The sequence below is a fragment of the Rutilus rutilus genome (assembly GCF_951802725.1).
Source record: "Rutilus rutilus genome assembly, chromosome: 17".
NCBI lineage: Eukaryota > Metazoa > Chordata > Actinopteri > Cypriniformes > Leuciscidae > Rutilus > Rutilus rutilus.
The window spans coordinates 204,496-229,820 of record NC_140230.1 but is presented as its reverse complement, the minus strand read 5'-3'; positions in this window follow the sequence as shown (position 1 = coordinate 229,820).

The window sequence follows — 25,325 nt, the reverse complement described above, 5'->3', positions numbered from 1 at the left end:
ATTTATATAATTTAAAATATTGGTGTTTTTCTTAGACGCGCCAATCATTTTGCTTCAGAAGACATTGATTCATCCACTGGGGTCGTATAATTTACCGTCACGATCGCTGTGTGTGTTTTTTCAAGCATCAAATGAGCGGCAGCTACTTTCATTATATGCATCATATGGGTGCACAGAGATTATTTTCTTGAAAATCTGTTTGTGTTTATCTGAAGAAAGAAAGAAAGAAAGAAAGAAAGAAAGAAAGAAAGAAAGAAAGAAAGAAAGAAAGAAAGAAAGAAAGAAAGAAAGAATTGTAATGATCAGAGAAAGCTCTCGGACACTCTTGACTGTTTCGGAAGTTGTATTAACACGAGCTGTGGTTTGGCTGATGCTCTCGCCTCACACTTGCTAGCGTGAACAGCTTAGCCCACACACACCGAGAGTGCAGACTCGCTACTCTATCAGAACACGCCGCCCCCAAAACACCCAGACGATCCCCTTTCACACATAGACAGAACATACATGCAATTTGTTTAAACACACAAACGGAACATGCAAACAACTCTTCTGTTCCTCTACACTATACATCGGGGATGGCATGAGGTGAGTCAATTATGAAAGAGATTTTTATTTTTGGGCAAACTATTCCTTTCTTATCAGGTTTTTACCATAGCATTTTTACAGTATTTTACTACGAGTGTAATTAAAACAACATTATATGTATGCAGTGTTTTAATAAAGTTTAATTACATGTGTTTGTATGTGTCCGGCTCCACCATGAGAGTCTCCAGATCCACTGGGTCTCTTCCTCTGGCATGGGTCGTCTGTCAGGTGTAGATTTTAATTGTTTATTTACTAGAAACACTTTTAAGGAACAATATTATTTGTTGACAATGTTTTTGAAAATTACACTTACCCTAATGTGACTAATCATTTTAATGATTAACGCAGAAAGGATAATCCACGAAAATTAATCTGTTATAAGAAACGGTTTTAATAAACTAAACAAATTAAGTGGGAATCGTCTCGCATTTACGGAATGCTGTGAAACATGTTGCTAAAGCACTTTTGCATTTGACAATTTCTACACCATCACAAGCACATGGACAGCGAGGTAGACCAGCCTTATTCAATCAGGATTAGGCCAGAGTTTGAACACTGACCGTTTTATTTATTTACTCACTTAATAATGAATTTTTGTTCTTTAATTGTCATGTCATTTTTTATTTTTTTATCATGAGTGTTGTACAATATTGATCATTTTTGCAGATTTGACCTTATGGTTAATGTTAAAAGATGTAATGTTTATGACATGCACATGCAATCACACTATGATCTGCATATGAGTACCTTCATAAAAAGAATTATTGCAGCCACAGTGTTTATAAAATAAATGATTTTCAAGACTGCTAACTGGAATTGAACCCCAAAACCAAAACCGTAAATTATTTTGCCCATCATTATAATTTAGTAAACAAAAATCATCAAATAATTTCCAAATCCTTCATATTAGCAGCATATCTGCAGTCCTCTATTATATATTCTATTTCAGGTTTCAGTGTGAAAATGCCACAAGATGTTTAGTCTAAATGTGTATTCTAATGTGCAATCTAAATGCAGTTTTAATTGTGTTAAAGATAATTTCTGATAATGTGGCAAAATGGCTTTGAGCAAAAGAAACATAATAAATATTGAAACGATGCAGTGAGGCATGATTTCAGTATTTTTCTTAATTGCTTGAGACGGCAACAATAGTGAGTCACTAGTCTGTGGCGACGAGTGTTTCACCTTCTGAAACAAACAGAAGATGTATCTATTATCTGAGCCTTACCAGGGTCAGTGACCTATGACAGATAGAGGGGTGAAAACATTAGAAACCGTGCAATTTAATCTTAACACAAATAAAAGACAGAGTCCCAAGGAAGCAGCATCACAAAAGGCTGAAGAACAGACAATGTCTTCGACAGATTTGTCCCCCACTGGATCCAGGACGTTTTGTCTTCTAGCTAGTCAAAAACATTGCACCAGCCCCATTCCACTCACCCTGCTGACACTTGTATTAATGGCATTTTGGTCAAAGGCAGATGATTGTGAGAACGGGTTGCAGAGAGCAGTGGATGGAGCCGCTGACACCGACGTCGGGCTTCATTTGTGCAGAAGTCTATGCTGAAGATTTCTACTGCGCATAATAATGTGTTCTTATGAATTATTGCACAGTGAACTTTTTGTTTGTTTTACCAAAACTGGTCAGATTACACGGTTTGTCTTTTTAGGCAAAAAAAAAAAAAATCAAAATGAATTATCAAAAGATGTATTTAAAAAAAAAAAAATTATTTAAAAAAAAAATATATATATATATATATATATTATTTAGACAGGTTGAGATTGATGTGTTCAGTAGTGTGGAGGAACGGTAGTGTCTGTATAGAGCGTCACAACGGCAGAATAAAAGAAAGAAAGATAGGTAAAACATTAAAAACAAAAGATGATGTACAAATCAGTCTTATGACTGCGTGATCTTTGTTGGGATCGGTGTTGTGTAATTAGTCGGCTAATGGGACCAGTAGGACTTTCCCCCAACACTGTTTGCCAAAGACAATTTTGTTCACTCCACTTTTTGAGATCTCCAGTCCTTCATTCATCATAATTTAATTATACGTATAGTCATCAAAGATGTAAACAGAATGCTTTCAGTTTACAAATTTAGATTATATATGTCACTCTCATTTAAACACAAATTACATAAAGTCATTATCATTATTATCCAGTAGTTAAAAATAACAATATGTATATATGCATTTCAGGGGCGCTTTAACAGAAATACAGTGCTGATTTTGGAGCACTTTTCTCATACATGTTATTGCTTAATGACAGCGAGGATTGCTTGGCTGTGAAATGTTTGCCTTAAATGATGTTCTACACTGCAGAAATGACACTGTGAGTGGAAAGAAAACATTTCCACATGAATGATGCGCACGTGTAAACAGTGAACAATGAACATTACATGCGCTTGTATTCAAAGACATATACGTGCCTCTGCTTACCATAACATAAATCGAAATAAAAACCAGTTTGAAGCAGTCAAATGGCTGACAGCTGACACAGAGCACTGATAATGGCCTAACATTACTACAAACTAAGCTTATCATTATTTCTACACTTCTACCTTATTTAAGGTTTTATCATTATTACTGAAAGACGCAACACTGTCCCTCAGGTTTTTAAGACTTTAATAAGACATTCAGAGATGACATCTGAAGAAAAATATGTGAGGGCATGACTTTAATTCCCTGTAGAGATGAAAAATAAATGATAAGACATGGGATTAAATGCTGTATTTAATATCTAGCATTAAGCCTGGATGTTAAGTAATCTGATCCAGGACATTGTAGATTTCTTGAGACATCTGCAGATGATCTAGATACATCCGAACAACACAAATCAGCTTTCTTAATGCCCTGTTTTTCATTTGATTATGTTATACATCCAGGGTTGGAGTAAAGCAATGCACTACAGAAATAATTATGATTGCATTTTATTTTAATTCAGTTTAATCCTCTTTAATACAAATATGTCAATGCTCTGCGTACTGGGCTGATAAAAATAGAATTATAAGAGCCCTCAGTTAATGTATCATCGTCTGTGGGAATTAGCATTGAAGCTATAAGGGTATTTCACTTCACAGCATGACCTCCTGTTCCTCTGTAGATCACGTATCCCATTCATTAGCCAGTCCTTTCGTTCTCCACGCCTTTATAATATTACTCAATTTATATTCAGAAGCGGCCTCGAGGGAGAGAGACCAGCGCTCTGAGACGGCCCCTCCTCATCACACAATCACAATATTTAAAGGCCAGCAAAGAGATTTTTAATGCTCATAGTAGACACCCATTTAAAGTGGATTGCTTTGGTTTAATATGACTTTAACAGGCTGGCGGTCATATGTGAAGAATGAATAAACTAATCTGGGAGAAGACGAGGTACAATGAAATATAAAAAGACTGAATATGAGATGACAGGTGCACTTTATGAGATATAACAATGAAAGAGGACAAGAGGAATGAATGAAGACGCTGTTGTGTGTATTGTTTGAATCTGTCTATCGTGACTAAACACACTGTACGGGGCCAGACCCAATGAAACGCACTGTACGGGGCCCAGACCCAATGAAACGCACTGTACGGGGCCAGGCCCAATGAAACGCACTGTACGGGGGCGGGACCCAATGAAACGCACTGTACGGGGCCAGACCCAATGAAACGCACTGTACGGGGCCCAGACCCAATGAAACGCACTGTACGGGGCCCAGACCCAATGAAACGCACTGTACGGGGCCAGACCCAATGAAACGCACTGTACGGGGGCGAGACCCAATGAAACGCACTGTACGGGGCCAGACCCAATGAAACGCACTGTACGGGGGCGGGACCCAATGAAACGCACTGTACGGGGCCCAGACCCAATGAAACGCACTGTACGGGGCCAGACCCAATGAAACGCACTGTACGGGGCCCAGACCCAATGAAACGCACTGTACGGAGCCCAGACCCAATGAAACGCACTGTACGGGGCCAGACCCAATGACCCAATGAAACGCACTGTACGGAGCCCAGACCCAATGAAACGCACTGTACGGGGCCAGACCCAATGACCCAATGAAACGCACTGTACGGGGCCAGACCCAATGAAACGCACTGTACGGGCCCAGACCCAATGAAACGCACTGTACGGGGCCAGACCCAATGAAACGCACTGTACGGGGCCCAGACCCAATGAAACGCACTGTACGGGGCCCAGACCCAATGAAACGCACTGTACGGGCCCAGACCCAATGAAACGCACTGTACGGGGCCCAGACCCAATGAAACGCACTGTACGGGGCCAGACCCAATGAAACGCACTGTACGGGCCCAGACCCAATGAAACGCACTGTACGGGGCCCAGACCCAATGAAACGCACTGTACGGGGCCAGACCCAATGAAACGCACTGTACGGGCCCAGACCCAATGAAACGCACTGTACGGGGCCAGACCCAATGAAACGCACTGTACGGGGCCCAGACCCAATGAAACGCACTGTACGGGGCCCAGACCCAATGAAACGCACTGTACGGGGCCAGACCCAATGAAACGCACTGTACGGGCCCAGACCAAATGAAACGCACTGTACGGGGCCCAGACCCAATGAAACGCACTGTACGGAGCCCAGACCCAATGAAACGCACTGTACGGGGCCAGACCCAATGAAACGCACTGTACGGGCCCAGACCAAATGAAACGCACTGTACGGGGCCCAGACCCAATGAAACGCACTGTACGGAGCCCAGACCCAATGAAACGCACTGTACGGGGCCAGACCCAATGACCCAATGAAACGCACTGTACGGAGCCCAGACCCAATGAAACGCACTGTACGGGGCCAGACCCAATGACCCAATGAAACGCACTGTACGGGGCCAGACCCAATGAAACGCACTGTACGGGCCCAGACCCAATGAAACGCACTGTACGGGGCCAGACCCAATGAAACGCACTGTACGGGGCCCAGACCCAATGAAACGCACTGTACGGGGCCCAGACCCAATGAAACGCACTGTACGGGCCCAGACCCAATGAAACGCACTGTACGGGGCCCAGACCCAATGAAACGCACTGTACGGGGCCAGACCCAATGAAACGCACTGTACGGGGCCCAGACCCAATGAAACGCACTGTACGGGCCCAGACCCAATGAAACGCACTGTACGGGGCCCAGACCCAATGAAACGCACTGTACGGGCCGAGACCAAATGAAACGCACTGTACGGGGCCAGACCCAATGAAACGCACTGTACGGGCCCAGACCCAATGAAACGCACTGTACGGGCCCAGACCTAATGAAACGTACGGGGCCAGACCCAATGAAACGCACTGTACGGGGCCCAGAGCCAATGAAACGCACTGTACGGGCCCAGACCCAATGAAACGCACTGTACGGGCCCCAGACCCAATGAAACGCACTGTACGGGGCCAGACCCAATGAAACGCACTGTACGGGGCCAGACCCAATGAAACGCACTGTACGGGGCCAGACCCAATGAAACGCACTGTACGGGGCCAGACCCAATGAAACGCACTGTACGGGGCCCAGACCCAATGAAACGCACTGTACGGGGGCGAGACCCAATGAAACGCACTGTACGGGGGCGAGACCCAATGAAACGCACTGTACGGGCCCAGACCCAATGAAACGCACTGTACGGGGCCCAGACCCAATGAAACGCACTGTACGGGCCCAGACCCAATGAAACGCACTGTACGGGGCCCAGACCCAATGAAACGCACTGTACGGGCCCAGACCCAATGAAACGCACTGTACGGGGGCGAGACCCAATGAAACGCACTGTACGGGGCCCAGACCCAATGAAACGCACTGTACGGGGCCCAGACCCAATGAAACGCACTGTACGGGCCCAGACCCAATGAAACGCACTGTACGGGGCCCAGACCCAATGAAACGCACTGTACGGGGCCAGACCCAATGAAACGCACTGTACGGGCCCAGACCCAATGAAACGCACTGTACGGGGCCCAGACCCAATGAAACGCACTGTACGGGGCCAGACCCAATGAAACGCACTGTACGGGCCCAGACCCAATGAAACGCACTGTACGGGGGCCAGACCCAATGAAACGCACTGTACGGGCCCAGACCCAATGAAACGCACTGTACGGGCCCAGACCCAATGAAACGCACTGTACGGGCCCAGACCCAATGAAACGCACTGTACGGGCCCAGACCAAATGAAACGCACTGTACGGGGCCAGACCCAATGAAACTGTACGGGGGCCAGACCCAATGAAACGCACTGTACGGGCCCAGACCAAATGAAACGCACTGTACGGGGCCAGACCCAATGAAACTGTACGGGGGCCAGACCCAATGAAACGCACTGTACGGGGGCGAGACCCAATGAAACGCACTGTACGGGCCCAGACCCAATGAAACGCACTGTACGGGGCCAGACCCAATGAAACGCACTGTACGAGACCCAATGAAACGCACTGTACGGGGCCCAGACCCAATGAAACGCACTGTACGGGGCCAGACCCAATGAAACGCACTGTACGGGCCCAGACCCAATGAAACGCACTGTACGGGGCCCAGACCCAATGAAACGCACTGTACGGGGCCAGACCCAATGAAACGCACTGTACGGGCCCAGACCCAATGAAACGCACTGTACGGGGCCCAGACCCAATGAAACGCACTGTACGGGGCCCAGACCCAATGAAACGCACTGTACGGGGCCCAGACCCAATGAAACGCACTGTACGGGCCCAGACCAAATGAAACGCACTGTACGGGGCCAGACCCAATGAAACTGTACGGGGGCCAGACCCAATGAAACGCACTGTACGGGGGCGAGACCCAATGAAACGCACTGTACGGGCCCAGACCCAATGAAACGCACTGTACGGGCCCAGACCCAATGAAACGCACTGTACGGGGGCGAGACCCAATGAAACGCACTGTACGGGGGCGAGACCCAATGAAACGCACTGTACGGGCCCAGACCCAATGAAACGCACTGTACGGGGCCAGACCCAATGAAACGCACTGTACGGGGCCCAGACCCAATGAAACGCACTGTACGGGCCCAGACCCAATGAAACGCACTGTACGGGGGCGAGACCCAATGAAACGCACTGTACGGGCCCAGACCCAATGAAACGCACTGTACGGGGCCAGACCCAATGAAACGCACTGTACGGGGCCCAGACCCAATGAAACGCACTGTACGGGGCCCAGAGCCAATGAAACGCACTGTACGGGCCCAGACCCAATGAAACGCACTGTACGGGCCCCAGACCCAATGAAACGCACTGTACGGGGCCAGACCCAATGAAACGCACTGTACGGGCCCAGACCCAATGAAACGCACTGTACGGGCCCCAGACCCAATGAAACGCACTGTACGGGGCCAGACCCAATGAAACGCACTGTACGGGGCCAGACCCAATGAAACGCACTGTTCGGGGCCAGACCCAATGAAACGCACTGTACGGGGCCAGGCCCAATGAAACGCACTGTACGGGCCCAGGCCCAATGAAACGCACTGTACGGGGCCCAGACCCAATGAAACGCACTGTACGGGGCCAGACCCAATGAAACTGTACGGGGGCCAGACCCAATGAAACGCACTGTACGGGGGCGAGACCCAATGAAACGCACTGTACGGGCCCAGACCCAATGAAACGCACTGTACGGGCCCAGACCCAATGAAACACACTGTACGGGGGCGAGACCCAATGAAACGCACTGTACGGGCCCAGACCCAATGAAACGCACTGTACGGGGCCAGACCCAATGAAACGCACTGTACGAGACCCAATGAAACGCACTGTACGGGGCCCAGACCCAATGAAACGCACTGTACGGGGCCAGACCCAATGAAACGCACTGTACGGGCCCAGACCCAATGAAACGCACTGTACGGGCCCAGACCCAATGAAACGCACTGTACGGGCCCAGGCCCAATGAAACGCACTGTACGGGGCCCAGACCCAATGAAACGCACTGTACGGGGGCGAGACCCAATGAAACGCACTGTACGGGGGCGAGACCCAATGAAACGCACTGTACGGGCCCAGACCCAATGAAACGCACTGTACGGGGCCCAGACCCAATGAAACGCACTGTACGGGGCCCAGACCCAATGAAACGCACTGTACGGGCCCAGACCCAATGAAACGCACTGTACGGGGCCCAGACCCAATGAAACGCACTGTACGGGCCCAGACCCAATGAAACGCACTGTACGGGGCCCAGACCCAATGAAACGCACTGTACGGGGCCCAGACCCAATGAAACGCACTGTACGGGCCCAGACCCAATGAAACGCACTGTACGGGGCCCAGACCCAATGAAACGCACTGTACGGGGCCAGACCCAATGAAACGCACTGTACGGGCCCAGACCCAATGAAACGCACTGTACGGGGCCCAGACCCAATGAAACGCACTGTACGGGGCCAGACCCAATGAAACGCACTGTACGGGCCCAGACCCAATGAAACGCACTGTACGGGGGCCAGACCCAATGAAACGCACTGTACGGGCCCAGACCCAATGAAACGCACTGTACGGGCCCAGACCCAATGAAACGCACTGTACGGGCCCAGACCAAATGAAACGCACTGTACGGGGCCAGACCCAATGAAACTGTACGGGGGCCAGACCCAATGAAACGCACTGTACGGGCCCAGACCAAATGAAACGCACTGTACGGGGCCAGACCCAATGAAACTGTACGGGGGCCAGACCCAATGAAACGCACTGTACGGGGGCGAGACCCAATGAAACGCACTGTACGGGCCCAGACCCAATGAAACGCACTGTACGGGGCCAGACCCAATGAAACGCACTGTACGAGACCCAATGAAACGCACTGTACGGGGCCCAGACCCAATGAAACGCACTGTACGGGGCCAGACCCAATGAAACGCACTGTACGGGCCCAGACCCAATGAAACGCACTGTACGGGGCCAGACCCAATGAAACGCACTGTACGGGGCCCAGACCCAATGAAACGCACTGTACGGGCCCAGACCCAATGAAACGCACTGTACGGGCCCAGACCCAATGAAACGCACTGTACGGGGGCGAGACCCAATGAAACGCACTGTACGGGCCCAGACCCAATGAAACGCACTGTACGGGGCCAGACCCAATGAAACGCACTGTACGGGGCCCAGACCCAATGAAACGCACTGTACGGGGCCCAGAGCCAATGAAACGCACTGTACGGGCCCAGACCCAATGAAACGCACTGTACGGGCCCCAGACCCAATGAAACGCACTGTACGGGGGCCAGACCCAATGAAACGCACTGTACGAGGCCCAGAACCTCTGCCTTTGACCAGACTAACAACACGTGTGTGAAGAACAGTGTGAAGCAGAATACATCTGACACAAACACTGCAGTTTTTATTTGAGTGAATTCTGCATATTCAATTAAATGAGCTACAAACAAAGCATCCCATGTTATCAGAATCATGTTTCATTTCACTTTAATGCTTTTATCTGTATTTAGACATTCTTTGCATCTCAACCTTGCCAAAACTAAATACATGAGATTCATAGAAACATTTATAGAAGTGTTGTGTTTGATTTGATGCATGCTAGTGCTGGATCGCCCACTTCACAATCACCTGAACGACTGAATACATCTCACTAAGACGAGAATAAAAGACACAAAACCAGCCTCGTGATCAGACTGACTCATTAAAGCACTTTACATGGCCTTGATTGATTTTATGTCAAGGGCTTTTCAAAGGATTTAATGTTTTAATGCCTTGTAATTATGCTATTTTTAATTAGTAAATATGACCCTTTTGTGAACCACAGATTGATTTAACAATAGTCATTGTTGTCATAATAATCATACTCAGTCAGTTATACACGTCAATAATGCACTAACAAAGCTAAAGACAAGTGTCACAGAGATTCAGCTTTTTAACCGCATCAGTGTTCAATCTTAATACACTATATTACTATATCGATGATCAACAAACTCCTGTATTCTGTGAAACGGGTCGCATCGCTTCCGCTTCAGGTCTTTTCTATGGGCTTCGTTAAATATACAGTCGTTTTACACCAGAAGCCTTCAAAGGAGCGAGCAAAGATGAGTATAACTGAGTTCCTTTATCTTCTTCTCACTAACATTAAAGGTATAGCGGAGGATTTTCCCGAATTTTAGAAAAGAACCGCCCTCTCCACTTTTTGAAAAAATGCACATGCTCCCGAGAGGGAACGCCTATTAAACGTGTGCACGAGAGAGCATGCACGAGCTAATCATAGCTTACATTAACTTTTACTAGCAGTGATTTTAAATGGATTTCTCCAAATAGCCAAACTTTACCTGTCAAGTAGAAACTTCGCGACTGAGGCATCAGTGGGAAGCCCAACCTGTGTTTTGAGCGCACGCCATCGTGTGAATCGTGTGCACGAGCACGTACGACGGCCTTACGTAAACATATCACCAGCATGATTGACACTTAGGAGGACCAATAGTCTTGATGATCCACCCGGAAAAAGAAAATCCTCCGCTATACCTTTAAGATTTTTAAATCGAATAAAATGCCAACAATAAAAAGAACTAGCTAGGTTAGCCGATTACCTTAAATATCGCCGTTAACACTTTCTCTGACACTTTCTCCTGTTTGTTCACGTGACGTTCGGCATAAAGCCTATATTGCTATCTCTGCAGTGTTATGCAATACAAACTGTTCACTATGCTAATCTTCTGTATGCATTGAATTCCCGAATGGCCAACTACATCTGCTAACATGTGCCGTTACACAACACAGCTTTACTGCATTGAATACTGTGCAAATAATGCATTGTGCTCGACTTGACCCTCCTTTTCCACAGTGACGAATGATTTCATTACTTCAATTATTGGATCCGACTTGTTTTCAGGTGAAGCGGCCACAGAAACTGCAGAGTTGGATCTGGTTAATCAAATCACTAACCACAGACGGAGACTTGCAGTTTTATGATTTATTAAAACCAACCCTAAAGAGCCATTTTCATTTATGTGATAAAAACAACATTTATACGTTTTTTCAACCTCTAGTCACTTTCCGAAGCGTTTCTGATTTTTGCTTTAATTCTGAATTTTAGTTTAAAGTTTGGCAAAAATCATATCCTTCAATAAACCGATACATTATCAGAAGACAAAGGCAGAACGTCAGTCTTTAGGGTTCAACTGGTTTTTGGGCTGTTGGGGCAGAGCTCATTGGGATTGATAGGCCTTCGGCAGATGTCTGCTAATCATATGACTAATATAAATGAGTTGAAAAACACACTCCCTGACAAACGGGGAAAACAATTATTTGCCCATTTAACATAGGGTGGCTGTGCAAGGAGCTCATTTAAGGGCAAGAATGGTGACAAATAATGCCACTCAGCTGCGAAACGCTGCCATTGACACATTCTGAGATTACCGTCATTTATATCAGTTTAGGCACTAGAAGGAGAAAATAAATGATTAAGGAGATGTAAAAGTGCAAACTGCGAGGCGGAAGAGGCGAAGTGGCTTTTTGGTGAGAGAGAACAGCATAGATCAGAGGTAAAGCTCCACAGAACGGAGATGTGTTTCTTCTTACCGCCGCTATAAATAACGTCCAAAGGCCAAAGTCATTAACCTTTTAGAGCCTGGCCAGGCGGGTTACGATCAGAGGAGCAGGAGGAAGGAGGTAATAGAGATGATCTTGGGAAAACAATCACCTCTCACGTGATAGAATGAGGGGGTGAATAGAGAATGGAAATTAACAAAAGATTATTAGGCACGAGGAACTAAAGACAAAGGCAGGGAAGAGAAATTCATCCCAAGACAGCAAAGTCTTGATTTTCCCCCAGTCGCAGTCCTGGTGGAAGGTATCAGATGTGTTGTTTGGAGGGCCGCAGATGTTGGTTCACGAAGGGTTCAGTCATTACCCAGAGCCCACAGCGGGCCGGGGGACTAACCGTTCTGATCAGCGCCAGCACAGGCCCCAATGATTTACACATCAGCCCACCTGATGACCAGCTCCACCATCCACCAATCACTCGCACATATCGATCCGCCTTAAACAAGCCTTCCCTGCTCTCTACCATGAGCAATAATTAAAAAGGCAGCCATTGATTATAACTAATATTATGGGAGATCAGGACGTACACATGCTTCATGTTTCTGAGCCATGCTTCTGGAAGTCTGAGAGAGAAGGCAATCTAAAGCAGAGGAGACAAAAACACACAATATCGGATTCCTCCAAACTTGCATCCATTTGGTTGATGTTGTGATATCATGCATGTGAGACCTTGAAACTCAGGTGTCCTCGATCCGTGGAATGACTGTGAACGACAGTGATTTATGTGTTTAATTGAAACTCCACAAGCATTTTAGTTTAATAACAATTTCCTCTTTTCTCTATATGAACGTAGTCTAAAAATGAAAACTACTCTGTTCTTAGTAAGTGTTAGGGTTACAATGATAAATGACAAAAACAAAACATTAACTGTTGTGATAAAAGAAAAGAAAAAACACAACCTTGCTAATAATTCCAGCTAACAAATCATATTTTTACTATTGTTTTTCTGATCTGCATTTAGAGCAAAGAAAAAATTGTATGTCAAAAAACCTTTGAAAGTGGATTTTCTTGGTCTGTATTTGATCTAAAAAGGCGTCTCTAATTATATTATAAGGAAACCGCAAGGTACCAGTGGAAGGAGGAATAACCATCGACAGGAATGAATCAAGGGCGTTCGTGATAACGTTTAATACAATCACCGAAACGGTGGATGCCTCAGTCAAAGGTTTTATGATTGTTTGTCAAGAGAACGCCATGAGAGGAGCTATGGGACCAGAACGGATATTGATATGAGTAAATTGATATTGATATGGATTTCAATTGATATAGATCGGGGTTTGGAAGTAGTATAATAAAGAGTTCTTCAAGATAAACTGTGGTCAGACGATCAATGAGGATTGTGACAGTTATGTTCTTCAGACTTGCTGCAAATTCTGCCTTATATAAGAGATGGAGAGATTATATTATAATAAATCACATGAGATTAGAGTCCTGTTCTGTGTGACTCTGCAGTTATAGTAAATGTGCACATTAAAGGTTTATTATTATTATTATTATTACTAACCCTAATCATTAGAGGTGCTTTGACCTTTGTTGAATCACATTGTTATTTTGGCCCATAATTATATGGAGGAAAGGTTGCACTTGATAACTATTGCAATCATATCAGTAGTTCTCTAACTACATGCAAAATCAGCCAAATGAGCAGATGCTGTCTGTGATTCAGGGTGAAATACTGCCATCTAGTGACTCCACAAAACATGCATGTTCGTCATAGTTGAAAGGTATATAAGAATAAATAACCTGATGTGTTGCATGCTTGTTTTTCTTTCATATTCATATTAATCTAAAACAAAACACCAAACTAAAATTTGGTTGTAACATGTATGACGCATAATGATAATTTATGATTAATAAATGTTCTCCAGATAATTTATTAATACCCTCATAATTGAAAAGGACGCACAAAGGCTTTTGTTATGTTTTCTAAATTCACTGGCATCAAACATCAGACTTCTGATTCATAATTAGGTGAACAACCACTCTAATGATGGAAGCTTGCAAAATGAAGATGACTACATTTCAGGTCAAATTTAATCAAATTTGTTGCCATAAAAATTAAAAAGAGTCTCAATTAAAGCTTTTAGAGAAATGATTACAATGTATTTGGCCCCTCTTAGCTTCCTATAACTGGATTTTAGCGGAAATGTAATCTTAATGTTCTTCTGCCATGGGAGAATCATCTCGGGGTCATTGACTCCGCCGTGAACTCTGGATTAAGGGAAAATGTTTATCATTTCACCAAATACTGCGGCTCTGTGTTCATTCCCATATGTGCTGTATAAAATAATAATAATAATAATAAAGTAGAGGGAAATAGTGGACAGCACTGCTGTTAACTGTCTGAAGAATGTGAAGTTCAAATTTTGGCATCATCTTCTGTTTTACTGAAAATTGGGTTTAAATATACCTTGATCCATATGCCAAATTTATAATTATGCATAACTAAATAGGGACCACTTTGGGAAATTATTCTAGTGATTACATTTTGACCAAGAAAAGTATAATATCATTATTACATAATTATACCGGACACAGCTGTCCCCAAAATCATGTAAAGAAGTCGTGAGCTTCTGATGAGTTTACCTGTATAGCGTAGCTTGTCCAGTGCAGCCGATCGCCATTAACTTCAACCCAATCAACCGAATGTGGAGCAACAAAGTCCATCAGCATTTAGGCATGCAGATCTGCTCAGCATTAAGTGAGGTTGCTGTGATTTGACGGCTCCCTTGATGTATGCAAACTGTTATCTACTTGGTGATGCCAATTACAACACCCTAAAATTGTAAACCCACCACCCCCCCAATCCCCCCTCTCCTGCCTTAGGCTACACTTTAATACATTAGTCATTATGTTGAGGTTGCGTCACATGGAGGACTTCATTACTTGCTGAACGGACCCTTTCCTGTGTTTTCCCTCAAACATCGGCAACTTTTCCTCTCTGTCAGATTACTTTCATTAACATTGCTCGGACTAAACAAATATTGCATCACATATTTCTCTGTGGTGTTTTCTTTTGTTTTGTGCCTTTAACCGTTCAAAGAGATTTCTCCCATCGTTTTACACTTTCAGTTATTGAAATATTAACCCTTTGACCGTGAAGGCTTCCGACACTGGAGACGCAATGAGATATTGCTGCAGATGAAGTGTAAAGCTGCTGTTAAATTCAGATTAGCTTGGAAAATGCCCTGTCAGCCTGCAGTCGTACATGATGCTGCGCAAAACAATACATGCATCTGCTCAGGCACATACACACTTTAAACAAATGCGTATACTTAGACACAAACAAATAGGCTGTAGTTTGGAGATATCAGCTGTTATCAGCATCGGTCCCCAGGCACTATGCTAACAGCCTCCTCTACAAGCCAATTTACAAGGATCTGGTCATGTTTGCATTAGCCTCTTCCCAGTGCATGAACGCTGCAGAAGAGAAGTGAGGAAATATATGAATAATTCAGTCTACCTCCTGGCCATTAGCATGTTTCCCTTGAATAAAGTGATAATAGGTTATCATCTGTGAAATGGAAATTGCATAACAAAGACAACGAAAATGTCTGCTGTTACACCAAAGAAAATTAATTTCACAGCACATCTGCTCCACAAAGCCTGACCTGCGAATGCAAAGTAAGATAAAATGTACTGCCTCAATAATTAGATTAGCATTCCTGCTCGCAGGCGGGAATCTTCAGTACCGTTCCTTTTCCCAAATACCTCAGTTTGCAATAATGAAACGACTCAACTAATTATGCAAAGTTGAAAACCTATTGTATTACCTTATTATATTAAGCAAATGATGCATGGATCATACACGATGCATTTGCTTGAGCAATAATAGCTTGGCTCCCTGCAAACATAAGGCAATAATCACTAACCATGGCATTTAGCTTTAAATTGCCTTACAGTCCTTGAAAAAGCAACTTTCACTGTGCAAAATTTTATTTGTAAGCTTTGAAAGTCTGTTTTTCTCTCCAGGAGAAGGGATTCCTTGTCATTAGTTTTGTTTTTTTGTTTTTTCATTTTAGTTTAAAATTCACACACACACACAAAAAAGAAGAAAGTGAATTTAATTGATTCCCAAAGTTGCCTGGTAGCCATTATTTATTTTGTTCTTGGTTGTTTAGGCTGTGACACCTGACAATTATAAGAGATTGTGAGCTGCTAATCCAACATAGAGACTGATAGTCCCTTAGGGTCGTAACCATGAGATGATCCTAACTGGAATGTGTCACATTACACCTGTATTCCTGTTTTGTTCCTTTTTGGTTTCTGTGTTCACATATCCTGTGTTTAATATCATTCCTCTTAACCTGGGTGTTACAGATCTGCCAGGCTCTCACACCAGCCAATCTCCCTCACCTGAGTTCTAATCACACACACCTGCACCTCATTACCATCGCCACTATTTATACACACACTTAATGGCTCATTGTCTGGTCTCGTTCGTATGAAGAGGACTACTGACCTTAACTTAGCAACAATCTACCTGATATCTCCAGCGATCCTTCTCCAGTCTCTACTCCAGCGTCTTGTCTCATTCTCCATTCTCCTCCGTGTTGTTCCTCCAGTGTCTCGTCTCCATTCTCCTCAGTGTTGTTCCTCCAGCGTCTCGTCTCCATTCTCCTCAGTGTTGTTCCTCCAGCGTCTCGTCTCCATTCTCCTCAGTCTTGTTGCTCCAGCGTCTCGTCTCCATTCTCCTCAGTCTTGTTGCTCCAGCGTCTCGTCTCCATTCTCCTCAGTCTTGTTCCTCCAGCGTCTCGTCTCCATTCTCCTCAGTCTTGTTGCTCCAGCGTCTCGTCTCCATTCTCCTCAGTGTTGTTCTTCCAGCGTCTCGTCTCCATTCTCCTCAGTCTTGTTGCTCCAGCGTCTCGTCTCCATTCTCCTCAGTCTTGTTCCTCCAGCGTCTCGTCTCCATTCTCCTCAGTGTTGTTCCTCCAGCGTCTCGTCTCCATTCTCCTCAGTCTTGTTGCTCCAGCGTCTCGTCTCCATTCTCCTCAGTCTTGTTCCTCCAGCGTCTCGTCTCCATTCTCCTCAGTGTTGTTCCTCCAGCGTCTCGTCTCCATTCTCCTCAGTGTAGTTCCTCCAGCGTCTCGTCTCCATTCTCCTCAGTCTTGTTCTTCCAGCGTCTCGTCTCCATTCTCCTCAGTCTTGTTCTTCCAGCGTCTCGTCTCCAGCGTCTCGTCTCCATTCTCCTCAGTGTTGTTCTTCCAGCGTCTCGTCTCCATTCTCCTCAGTGTTGTTCCTCCAGCGTCTCGTCTCCATTCTCCTCAGTCTTGTTCTTCCAGCGTCTCGTCTCCATTCTCCTCAGTCTTGTTCTTCCAGCGTCTCGTCTCCATTCTCCTCAGTCTTGTTCCTCCAGCGTCTCGTCTCCATTCTCCTCAGTCTTGTTCTTCCAGCGTCTCGTCTCCATTCTCCTCAGTCTTGTTCTTCCAGCGTCTCGTCTCCATTCTCCTCAGTCTTGTTCTTCCAGCGTCTCGTCTCCATTCTCCTCAGTCTTGTTCCTCCAGCGTCTCGTCTCCATTCTCCTCAGTCTTGTTCTTCCAGCGTCTCGTCTCCATTCTCCTCAGTCTTGTTCTTCCAGCGTCTCGTCTCCATTCTCCTCAGTCTTGTTCCTCCAGCGTCTCGTCTCCATTCTCCTCAGTCTTGTTCTTCCAGCGTCTCGTCTCCATTCTCCTCAGTCTTGTTCTTCCAGCGTCTCGTCTCCATTCTCCTCAGTCTTGTTCTTCCAGCGTCTCGTCTCCATTCTCCTCAGTGTTGTTCCTCCAGCGTCTCGTCTCCATTCTCCTCAGTGTTCTTCCAGCGTCTCGTCTCCATTCTCCTCAGTCTTGTTCTTCCAGCGTCTCGTCTCCATTCTCCTCAGTGTTGTTCTTCCAGCGTCTCGTCTCCATTCTCCTCAGTCTTGTTCTTCCAGCGTCTCGTCTCCATTCTCCTCAGTCTTGTTGCTCCAGCGTCTCGTCTCCATTCTCCTCAGTCTTGTTCTTCCAGCGTCTCGTCTCCATTCTCCTCAGTCTTGTTCTTCCAGCGTCTCGTCTCCATTCTCCTCTGTTGTTCCTCCAGTGTCTCGTCTCCATTCTCTTTAGTCTTGTTCTTCCAGCGTCTCGTCTCCATTCTCCTCCGTGTTGTTCTTCCAGCGTCTCGTCTCCATTCTCCTCAGTCTTGTTGCTCCAGCGTCTCGTCTCCATTCTCCTCAGTCTTGTTCTTCCAGCGTCTCGTCTCCATTCTCCTCAGTCTTGTTCTTCCAGCGTCTCGTCTCCATTCTCCTCAGTCTTGTTCTTCCAGCGTCTCGTCTCCATTCTCCTCAGTGTTGTTCCTCCAGCGTCTCCATTCTCCTCCGTGTTGTTCCTCCAGCGTCTCGTCTCCATTCTCCTCAGTGTTGTTCCTCCAGCGTCTCCATTCTCCTCCGTGTTGTTCCTCCAGCGTCTCCATTCTCCTCCGTGTTGTTCTTCCAGCGTCTCGTCTCCATTCTCCTCAGTGTTGTTCCTCCAGTGTTGTTCCTCCAGTGTCTCGTCTCCATTCTCCTCAGTGTTGTTCCTCCAGCGTCTCGTCTCCATTCTCCTCAGTGTTGTTCCTCCAGTGTCTCGTCTCCATTCTCCTCAGTGTTGTTCCTCCAGTGTCTCGTCTCCATTCTCCTCAGTCTTGTTCCTCCAGCGTCTCGTCTCCATTCTCCTCAGTGTTGTTCTTCCAGCGTCTCGTCTCCATTCTCCTCAGTCTTGTTCTTCCAGCGTCTCGTCTCCATTCTCCTCAGTCTTGTTGCTCCAGCGTCTCGTCTCCATTCTCCTCAGTGTTGTTCCTCCAGCGTCTCCATTCTCCTCCGTGTTGTTCCTCCAGCGTCTCCATTCTCCTCCGTGTTGTTCCTCCAGCGTCTCGTCTCCATTCTCCTCAGTGTTGTTCTTCCAGCGTCTCGTCTCATTCTCCTCAGTGTTGTTCCTCCAGTGTCTCGTCTCCATTCTCCTCAGTGTTGTTCCTCCAGTGTCTCGTCTCCATTCTCCTCAGTCTTGTTCTTCCAGCGTCTCGTCTCCATTCTCCTCAGTCTTGTTCTTCCAGCGTCTCGTCTCCATTCTCCTCTGTTGTTCCTCCAGTGTCTCGTCTCCATTCTCCTCAGTCTTGTTCTTCCAGCGTCTCGTCTCCATTCTCCTCTGTTGTTCCTCCAGTGTCTCGTCTCCATTCTCCTCAGTGTTGTTCTTCCAGGGTCTCGTCTCCATTCTCCTCCGTGTTGTTCTTCCAGCGTCTCGTCTCCATTCTCCTCAGTCTTGTTGCTCCAGTGTCTCGTCTCCATTCTCCTCAGTCTTGTTCTTCCAGCGTCTCGTCTCCATTCTCCTCAGTCTTGTTGCTCCAGCGTCTCGTCTCCATTCTCCTCCGTGTTGTTCCTCCAGCGTCTCCATTCTCCTCCGTGTTGTTCCTCCAGCGTCTCGTCTCCATTCTCCTCAGTGTTGTTCTTCCAGCGTCTCGTCTCCATTCTCCTCAGTGTTGTTCTTCCAGCGTCTCGTCTCCATTCTCCTCAGTGTTGTTCTTCCAGCGTCTCGTCTCCATTCTCCTCAGTGTTGTTCCTCCAGTGTCTCGTCTCCATTCTCCTCAGTGTTGTTCCTCCAGCGTCTCGTCTCCATTCTCCTCAGTGTTGTTCCTCCAGTGTCTCGTCTCCATTCTCCTCAGTGTTGTTCCTCCAGTGTCTCGTCTCCATTCTCCTCAGTGTCTCGTCTCCATTCTCCTCAGTGTTGTTCCTCCAGTGTCTCGTCTCCATTCTCCTCAGTGTCTCGTCTCCATTCTCCTCAGTGTTGTTCCTCCAGTGTCTCGTCTCCATTCTCCTCAGTCTTGTTCCTCCAGCGTCTCGTCTCCATTCTCCTCAGTGTTGTTCTTCCAGCGTCTCGTCTCCATTCTCCTCAGTCTTGTTCCTCCAGCGTCTCGTCTCCATTCTCCTCAGTGTTGTTCTTCCAGCGTCTCGTCTCCATTCTCCTCAGTGTTGTTCCTCCAGTGTTGTTCCTCCAGCGTCTCGTCTCCATTCTCCTCAGTGTTGTTCCTCCAGCGTCTCGTCTCCATTCTCCTCAGTGTTGTTCCTCCAGTGTCTCGTCTCCATTCTCCTCAGTGTTGTTCCTCCAGTGTCTCGTCTCCATTCTCCTGTGTCTCGTCTCTATTCTCCTCAGTGTTGTTCTTCCAGCGTCTCGTCTCCATTCTCCTGTGTCTCGTCTCTATTCTCCTCAGTGTTGTTCCTCCAGTGTCTCGTCTCCATTCTCCTGTGTCTCGTCTCTATTCTCCTCAGTGTTGTTCCTCCAGTGTCTCGTCTCCATTCTCCTGTGTCTCGTCTCTATTCTCCTCAGTGTTGTTCCTCCAGTGTCGTTCCTCCAGTGTCTCGTCTCCATTCTTCTCAGTCTTGTTCCTCCAGCGTCTTGTCTACTGTCTCCTCCGTGTTGTTCCTCCAGTGTCTCGTCTCCATTCTCCTCCGTGTTGTTCCTCCAGTGTCTCGTCTCCATTCTCCTCCGTGTTGTTCCTCCAGTGTCTCGTCTCCATTCTCCTCAGTGTTGTTCCTCCAGTGTCGTTCCTCCAGTGTCTCGTCTCCATTCTTCTCAGTCTTGTTCCTCCAGCGTCTTGTCTACTGTCTCCTCCGTGTTGTTCCTCCAGTGTCTCGTCTCCATTCTCCTCCGTGTTGTTCCTCCAGCGTCTCGTCTCCATTCTCCTCAGTGTTGTTCCTCCAGTGTCGTTCCTCCAGTGTCTCGTCTCCATTCTTCTCAGTCTTGTTCCTCCAGCGTCTTGTCTACTGTCTCCTCCGTGTTGTTCCTCCAGTGTCTCGTCTCCATTCTCCTCAGTGTTGTTCCTCCAGCGTCTCGTCTCCACTCTCCTCAGTCTCCACGATGTTCCTCCAGGGTCTTGTCCTTCCTTCATGTCTCCCAGCATACTCTTTTTCAGAGTTCCAGCCATCCACTGCATCCTCTACCAGTCATCACTCCTATAAGAAGAAACATACTATTCACTGCCAGCGTTCTGCTCTCCAAACTACAGTATCATTACACTTACCTGCTTTCAGTTCATCCGCTCAGTTGTGGTCTTAATAAACTTCCTGTTAACTTCAATCTCCTTCTTTTGAGTCTGCCACCATAACCCTGCGTTCACACTGTACGATTTTGGCCATGAAATGGCCATCTGAGACAAATTTTGCAAATCCTAAAAGATTCCTCTGATCCTAGGCTAAAATCTGAAGTCTTTGACTGTTAGTTTGACATGTTCACCGACAGCCGACTGTCAGAAGATTTGAGACTCAGTCCTGCAGTGTTACTTCTATGACGACAGTCAAAAGCCATGACCAAAATTAACGCCAGAGATTTCTTGGTATCCACCTAATGCAGCTCGCTGTCACCGAACGTGTCATTGATTGATGTAAAACTCCAGATGAGTTTTCTTGTGTGCGACTTCCATACAGTCTAACATTAATGACAACTGAGATCTTACAGAGTGACATGGACTACAGCGACTATCATGTTTGTATAGTCTGAAAACAATCGCAAAGGACCATTATAAATCGCACAGTGTGCACTGGGCTACAGTTTCCACAGTTACTGATTATGTTACCATGGTTAGATTGTGCACACTTGTTTCTTGTTTAGCTCCTAGTTATGCCTTTGTATATTATGTCCTTTTTTTCCCCCTTAATCATTGTTTTGATTTAATGACTATGGCGATTGGAAAGATAAAATATTCAAACACATGAGTCAGCCACTTTTCCAAAAAGTTTGCCACATCCTTTCACTTTTTCAGGCAGGTTGACAATGCAAAAATTGCATGCACTGTTTTCTGGAACTTCTCAATTTACCATAGCTTCACTGATTTGGTGTTCAGCTTCTGATAGTCTGTCACCAAATTTGCAAGAGTCTTCATCTCCTCATTTTCATCCTTATTACCCATGTTGACAGCTCCAGTTAGCTTAACAGTAACTTTGCTGAGTTTCCTTAATCTTATTCAGATTCTTCTTCATAGTTCTACAATTTTCCATAGCGAAACTATAGTCATTGTGACCAAGGTTGAAAACAGAGACTACTTAATCCTCTAAATGTTTTTTTTTTTTCAAGTTATAAAATGTGAAGAGCGGTGGCTCCCCAAGATTAGGATCGAAAACTGCTTCTCGAGTCTATGCAATGGGAAATGAGGCTGAGAAGACTCTAGCTTCCTTTAGCTTTGATAATGAAAATGAGAAATTTGATGTAGCCAAATTTGAGTATTTCATACTAAAGCCCAATCTAATAGATTGTCACAAAAATTACACTTGATGTGAACTGTTGCGGCTTCGAGCACTTGGATCATTGCGTATGAATTCTGAAAATGCTTGAACTGGCTCATTAACAACTTTGAACTGAATATTACCTGTGCATATGTAAATATTGTAAATACCTGTCATCTTATTTCACTGTGTAATATACTCCACAACTTGGTACTGCAACCTTGTGTCTGTGTCTCATTAAACCCAGCCTTTTCCCCCTTGAGCTGAACCTAGTTTATCTGATACTGGTCTACTATTTCTACCTACCATTGCATCACTTGCACATACATGCTACACCTGCACTGAATCTGTCAGTGTCAGAAGCACATGTAAAAACACCAATATTCAGCATGGAGGAAGTGACGATGGCGCCTGTGTTTGGCTTTGCCGCGTCTCAGACACTTATTTTAATATGCCTTTTAATGCCACTATTCCTGTCCACAAATGTATCAGCAACCTTGGTTTACGATCGGCAATTGCTAATGCGAATTAGAGTTGAAATGACCGGTTTTATGGGTATCGATGATCTACCACCATTACCACCCTGTGTTCGTTTGTACATACCTGGTCACAATCTCACGCTGCACTGCGACGGGAGAAGAAAGTCAGCGCACCTGCCCAAGAAGCGTGGGAAACGGAGGAGGCGAGGGACCAGAGCAGGTTTCCAGGTCAAGAATCGCTGCTTATGGAAATACTCCCTTGCTGTCAACCGGACGGACTGCCTGCTTGTGGATTGTAATCCTTTACTTTTCTACCAACCGGGCTTTGCCTGGCCTTGGATCCCCGAAAGAGCATCCTATTTGCGGCCAGTGTTTCCAGATGCGTCCGGTGGATTGCTGAAGAGACACCCACCTCCCCCCCACCTTGGCCGGGCCCGTCGTGGACTGTCTGCGCTTAGGACTATCAAGTGCACATCATCTGCCATTTCTGAAGACTCAGTCATTTCTTCTGTGAATGTGTGCTTGTTAAATGCCCGTTCTGTCACGAATAAGGCGCACATTTTGAATGATCTGATTGTAAGGCAAAATCTGGACTTTCTATTAATTACAGAAACTTGGCAACGCAACGCGGAATTTATTCATTTAAATGAGCTGTGTCCTGTTGGCTGCTCGTATATTGGATCCCCTCGTCTTTCTGGCCGCGGTGGAGGTCTTGCCATGGTATGGAGAGATAGCTACCACTGTCAACTGGTGAGCGTGGAAACTTTTTCCTCTTTTGAACTTCAAATCACGAGAGTTGGTCGGATAAAGCCGTTCTACTGCATCCTCATTTATCGTCCGCCTGGTCCTGCTGGGCAGTTCTTAACAGAGTTTACGGACTTCATGTCATCCATTATTAATTTTGAAAAATTATTAATGGTTGGGGATTTTAATTTTCACACTGAAGTTGCTGATAATCATGCTGCAAAAGAGTTTCTTAGTATTACGGATTCACATAATCTAAAGCAGCATGTTCATGGACCCACACATACTGGTGGTCATACATTAGACCTGGTTTTTACTTTAGGTTTGGATGTTGATGCATTATGTTGTGAAGATATGTCGATTAGTGACCATAAGTGCATCTTTTTTAATCTTTCTACTATTGCAGACCCGCCTTGTCAGAATCGTCTGATAAAATCACGCATTATTACGCAAACAACTGTTGAGCAATTTAGCTCTCGATTTGACTGATTTTAATTTGATGGGTTGTAAAAATGATGTTGAGCTCTTAATGCAATCTTTTAATAATGTCTGCTCTTCCGTCTTGGATGAAGTGGCCCCTTTAAAGATAAAAACTAAACCCATCTGTAACACCACGCCTTGGATGACGGAAGATGTGCGTTGTTTCAGGAGGAGGTGCCGTACCATCGAACGCCTGTGGAAATCAACCGGGCTTGAAGTGCACCGCCTGTATCTTAAGGAACTTATGCAGGATTTTAACGATTTAGTTGCGAAATGCAGGGCTGCCTATTTTTCTAATCTAATTTCCTCCTCTAAGCGTAACCCTAAGATATTATTTGATACCATACATAATATTGTATCACCCCCAGCAGCTGTGACAACAATAGATCCTCAAAATGATTGTGATAGACTGATGTCCTTTTTTATTGATAAGGTGCAGTCTATTAGATTAAATATTCTGCATGGACCACACTTTATTGTCGATGGTATTCGTTCAGCTAGGCCTATTACCATTGAGTCTTTTAAACCAATCACTCTTCCTGATTTGCTAAATTTGATTAATAAAATGAATATATCCTCCTGTCCACAAGATATTATACCATCTTCATTATTCTTAAAAGCACTCCCTGCAATTGGTACTAGTATAGTAGATATTATCAATTGTTCACTGGCCACAGGCTGTGTTCCGTCTTATTTTAAACATGCCACTATTCATCCTATAATAAAAAAGCCTAATTTAGATCCAGCAGTTTTGAAGAACTATCGGCCAATTTCAAAGTTGCCATTGCTGTCCAAAATTCTTGAGAAAGTTGTTGCTAATCAACTTACTGCTGTATTAGAGAACTTGGAATTGTATGACAAATTTCAGTCAGGTTTTAGGAAGAGACACTCGACTGAGACCGCTTTAGTGAGAGTTAATAACGACCTTCAAATGGCATCGGATGCAGGCCTATGTTCAGTGTTGGTACTTTTGGATCTGAGTTCTGCCTTTGATACTGTGGATCACAATATTATGATTATGAGATTGCGCGAGTGGGTCGGCGTGTCAGGAGTGGCCCTAGATTGGTTTAGCTCATATCTTACAGATAGAAGTTTTGACGTATCTATTGGTGATTTTAAATCTGCCTCTTCACCCCTGCTTTGTGGTGTTCCACAGGGTTCTGTGTTGGGCCCAATATTGTTTATTTTATACTTGTTGCCTCTGGGTCAGATCATACGAGATTTTAACATTTCCTATCATTTTTACGCAGATGACATTCAGC